The sequence below is a fragment of the Gekko japonicus genome, unplaced genomic scaffold (genome assembly GCF_001447785.1).
Source record: "Gekko japonicus isolate JY-2015 unplaced genomic scaffold, Gekko_japonicus_V1.1 scaffold1343, whole genome shotgun sequence".
NCBI lineage: Eukaryota > Metazoa > Chordata > Lepidosauria > Squamata > Gekkonidae > Gekko > Gekko japonicus.
Genome location: NW_015177054.1, coordinates 263,638 through 269,355, shown reverse-complemented (window position 1 = coordinate 269,355; position 5,718 = coordinate 263,638).

Genomic DNA, 5,718 nt, shown 5'->3' with positions numbered 1-5,718 from the left:
GAAAAGTCATAAATGGAAGGAAGCCTAAAGGGTTGGGTTCAACACAATACCAGCAGAAGGCGATGACGGAAGTCGATTTTCTTCCCCCACCTCCACATAAGCCTCAAAAAGGTGATACCAGTGTGGACAGAAAATCAAGGTCATGGATAGCTGCGCTGAGAAGAGGGGAGAAATCACTTTCCGCTCATCAATGCAGGGACCCACACTGCCAGGCTCTCCATACGTGCAGGTCTCCCGGCCCTCCTTGTTACCTTCTGAAGAAGGTTCACAGGTAGGGGATGCAGGAAGGCCTTCCATTGGTGTTGCTTAGGATACAACCGCCTGGACCTCCCTGGCCCTAAGGAAGTCAGGTTGATGGTAACCAGGACGAGGTCTCTTTCGTTTGTAGCTCCGCCCTACTGGAACGAGCTCCCTGCCAAGATCAGGGCCCTGTGGGACTTGTCACAGTTCTGCAGGGCCGTGAAAACAGAACTTTTTAGGCAGGCGTTCCGATAGGAGCGACGTCTTACCAGCAGCGCCCTGTGTGAACGATCCAATACGACCCAATGCGGTGGCACCGCTGAATGTGTCCCTAAATTGCATTTTAGTTTTATCGCCATCTAATGAATGTTTTATATTGACTGGTTGTGTTTTAACTGATGTTTTATATTTTATTGTGAATGTATACTTGCTTGTCAGTTCTTGGAAGCCGCCCTGAGCCTGCCTAGCGGGGAGGGCGGGGTAAAAGTGAAATAAATAAATAAATAAAACCCATGATCTCCTGCTTACCAGTACTGTCAAAGATTTTGCAGCTTTATCATTCAGTAGCACATCCCCCCACCCCGGTATTTAACTCCACTGTAGCCTAACTTTAACCAAAAAAAAAAACGTATTCAGAAATTTTGGGTTTCAAAACTTACAACAGAACGTCAGACCTGTCAGAAGGTGCTCTAACTACAACACCAGATTTGCAAGATGATGAGAGCAACCACACAGTGAAGCCATTTGCTGCAGAGCTATGTCAGGGTCTAACCCATGGGATACAGCTGGCAACAAGTTAAAATTAAGTGGTAGGTTTAATGAGTGTGCCATTAATTTCTCTCCTGACATCTTTCTATGGATTTTGAGAGGAGTGCTCCCTGAAGAGCAACGAGAGTCTCCCCAAACAATTCTCCTGGCAACTTGGCAAAAGGATGGCATCTAATCCCACCAAAACCACAGGGCTGAGGCAAGGGTTCTAGAGCCCAGTTCACTTACGGGCCACGTGGTTCTGCCTTGCCAGAAATGCACACAAGGCTTTGAATTTTTCCACAAACTGGAGGGCTGGTGGAACTGCCTGAGATCTGCAGTACATAAAAAAATGATAACTAAGAAGTTAGATGCTGTTCAATGAAGGAAAATAGGTGTCACATGAGCTGTCCGACCCCTCCCCTTCCTCACTGGAGCTTGGATCTGTGGCCGCCTCAGCCACCCTGGCGACAGTCTCACTTTCCCCTTGGGCTGACCTGGGTCTCAGTCTATTGAACCGGGGAGGGGGTTACGTCCACCTCCCTGCCACCTGGACTCTTGAGCTGTCTCCTTTTCTCCGATGCGCAGCTCTCTGGAGTCTTCGGGGCAGTCCTCCTCGACCTGTCTAGCCCTGGCCCTTATATCCTTCCCTGCTCCCTGGCCCCACCCCCTGGATTTCCCAGTGCCCTCCCCCCTGCCGCCCCACCCATCCATTTAACCAGAGACGCTGAGTGCCTCCCCCTCGTGGGGAGAGGCTTCCTCCTCCAGCCACTCTGCCACCTCCCTGCTGGCCCGATGCTCAGGCCTGCTGTGTGTGTTGGGCCGACGGCCTCTGGGCCATGGGCAGTCTGGTGGTGTTCCTGCGGGGCTGTCCCCCTGTTCTGCCATGGGCCGGTCTTTGGCAACGTTCCGGCTGCCACCGGTGACCAGAACCGGCCCTGCATTGTCCTGCTTGCCCTACCTGTGCCTAGGTCTCCGACTACCATTGCCCTGGCCTTCCCGGGGGGTGCAGGGCCTCTGGAGCCGACAAGGGGTGCGGTTGGTGGTTGGGGGGGTTGCAGGCGTCCCGGCATCGGGACAATAGGAAACAGGTTTATATGCAATTCCTTCTTTCTCTAGTTAGAGCTCATCCCATGATGCTTCAAATAAAACTGGAAGCATCACAACACATTTTAATCTATCTCAGCAACAGTGAAATATGTGGTGAAGTCAGGTAGACTATTATTTATTTATTTAATTCAATTTATACCCTGCCCTCCCCGCTACGCGGGCTCAGCAGAAGTCATAGCACCATCACAAAGCATAAAAATATCCACTTCTCTACATCTAGCTTCTAGAACTCTGAAAGGTACACAAAAAACACCCTGAGTCAGAAAGTGTGAACGCAAGCTTCCATGCAAGGAGCGAAAACACTTCCAGATGCACATTCACACCATTAAGCTCCTACTGGCCCCACTGAAACATCTGGGGTAGTATTTTTATTACAAAGAAGACATCCATCCCCAAGCACGACCCACTGACAATTATGGGAAACCAGAGGTGGATCAGTCCCCAACACCTTCAAAGAAAGGAACTTGTTTGGATGTAAACTACATTCATAAATGGAAATGCCATCCCCTAAAACGGGACAACAGAAATTAAACATTTTGAGGACAGTAAGCTGCTTCAAGACACAACTGTTTTGCTGATTCCAGAGTGGCCACACACATAGCACAGGGATTAGCAACACACATTCATCAGAGAATCTAATCTGTGCATTTCACACCATATTTTGGATCTATTCAGAATTCAAACATGTATCACTAACTCAAACAAAAAAATACACATACTGGTGTATTGTATTACGATATTGCCTCTCATTCCAATCTGCAAGAAGGAGATAATAAATTTGGCCCACCTTGCACAACTATTATATGCATTACTGGCAAGGCAACCCCATACAGGTTTGCTCCAGCCCAAGCTCATTTATTTCAATGGACAGCAGTAACTGCGTAGGACTGCTGTGCATGACCAGGGCTGGATCAGGCCCATCGACTTCATGGGGAGAGTATACAGGTACCTAATACTGAAAAACTAAGAGTGAAGTAAGCAAAGTTTAAAAAATGGCCATTCTGCAAAATGCAGCCGAGGCCGGGTCCGTCTTATCCCTCTTACTGGATGAGCAAGTCAGTGTTCATCTTTGTCAATGACCTAGAACTTGTCATTAAAGAGCTAAACAATCTGCCAACTTGTACTGGACCTACCACACAATGCAGAACAAACCAGATTGGAACTGATCACATGATGAGAAATCATAGAGCCGTGAACTCCACAGACTTTGTAAAGCTTGATGTCCTCTGGATTCCCATCAATGTCATCCACATAACGATTCCCAGTGCACTTTTAGTATATAAATATTTTTGTCATTCTTATTTGTTAGCATCCTCCCAATGTGATGGAACACACATTGTGAAAAGCGCTGCAATACAGCGTTATTATTATATAATGATAATAACCATTAATTCCTTCAGCATCTTTACCTCTATCCTTTTATCACCCAGTATGCTAGAGTTGGGAGGGAAGCAAAAGCGGTGAAAGTCAATTAATAATTTGAAAGTTTTCACCATACCCATTTCTCCCAAATAGAGAAATTTTAAAAAATCTGGAATGCCATAATTGACTGAACACGTCATAACAGTAATAAGGTGAAGCACTGGTACTAAAATTACTTCCAAGCAACTGAGACACGGTTTAGAAACCCATAAAGAGCAGCTGGACATCGCTAGCACAAAAATATGTTCAACGATCCACAGAACCATTCTCTTCTCTAAAGCAACAATAGCTGTAAAAAAAACCTAACTAACTAACTAAATAAATAAATAAATAAATAAAATGTTGCTAGTAGAGTCTGAAATTCTTAAGAAGCTCTAGTTTGGAAGTGTCCCAAAAAGATAACCCAGAGCCAAAGGTGGTGAGGGTTAAGGTGAGTGACACAGTATGGACTTGAGACATGTTTCAGCAGTCTTGTCTTTTGTTATGCACCAGCATCACAAACCATCTTCAAGAAGGGCAGGAAAACAACTGCCCCCACCCCCATTTTGCTTAATAACAACTTAAAACAACTGCCCCCGCCCCCATTTTGCTTAATAACAACTTAAAGACCAACCCAAACGAAAGATTCTGACCAAGGCGGAAACGGGATTGCACAGAAGTGCACAAGGAGGCCTCTAAAAACGCAGGCGCCCGGTCCTGTCCTGCGCGCACACCAGAGCCCATTTTGGAGGCGTCCAGGCCCCAAAGATCCGGGCAAACCTCCGCAAAAAGCGGTTCTCCCAAGGGGGGTTGGGAAGGGGAACCAATATTGTACCTTTCCCTTTGGTGGGCGCGCCGCTGGCACTGCCAACCGCCGAGGGCGCCTGGGAGTCCTTCCTCAGCCTCTTGCTCTGAGGCCTGACGCTGGACCGGAGGAAATGATGCTGGTCGTGGCCGTGGGCAGGCTGGAGCGAGGCCGGGGCCGAGGATGGGGGGTCGCCAGCCTTGCTGGGGGGCCCTGCCTCCTCCTCCTCCTTCTTTGTGGTGCTGCTGCTGCTGGTTGGGGGAGCTCCCCCGCCTGCCCCTTCTGCCAGGGACTCCTCTTCACAGACTTTGTAAAGCTTGATGTCCTCTGGATTCCCATCAATGTCATCCACATAACGATTCCCAGTGCACTTTTAGTATATAAATATTTTTGTCATTCTTATTTGTTAGCATCCTCCCAATGTGATGGAACACACATTGTGAAAAGCGCTGCAATACAGCGTTATTATTATATAATGATAATAACCATTAATTCCTTCAGCATCTTTACCTCTATCCTTTTATCACCCAGTATGCTAGAGTTGGGAGGGAAGCAAAAGCGGTGAAAGTCAATTAATAATTTGAAAGTTTTCACCATACCCATTTCTCCCAAATAGAGAAATTTTAAAAAATCTGGAATGCCATAATTGACTGAACACGTCATAACAGTAATAAGGTGAAGCACTGGTACTAAAATTACTTCCAAGCAACTGAGACACGGTTTAGAAACCCATAAAGAGCAGCTGGACATCGCTAGCACAAAAATATGTTCAACGATCCACAGAACCATTCTCTTCTCTAAAGCAACAATAGCTGTAAAAAAAACCTAACTAACTAACTAAATAAATAAATAAATAAATAAAATGTTGCTAGTAGAGTCTGAAATTCTTAAGAAGCTCTAGTTTGGAAGTGTCCCAAAAAGATAACCCAGAGCCAAAGGTGGTGAGGGTTAAGGTGAGTGACACAGTATGGACTTGAGACATGTTTCAGCAGTCTTGTCTTTTGTTATGCACCAGCATCACAAACCATCTTCAAGAAGGGCAGGAAAACAACTGCCCCCACCCCCATTTTGCTTAATAACAACTTAAAACAACTGCCCCCGCCCCCATTTTGCTTAATAACAACTTAAAGACCAACCCAAACGAAAGATTCTGACCAAGGCGGAAACGGGATTGCACAGAAGTGCACAAGGAGGCCTCTAAAAACGCAGGCGCCCGGTCCTGTCCTGCGCGCACACCAGAGCCCATTTTGGAGGCGTCCAGGCCCCAAAGATCCGGGCAAACCTCCGCAAAAAGCGGTTCTCCCAAGACCAGGGGAAGCCTCTAAAACCCCTCAAAACAAAAAGCGGCTGGACCTTTGCCGGCAACCAATGCAGATGCCCTCTGTGCCTGTGTGTGTATGTGGGTGGGTGGGTGG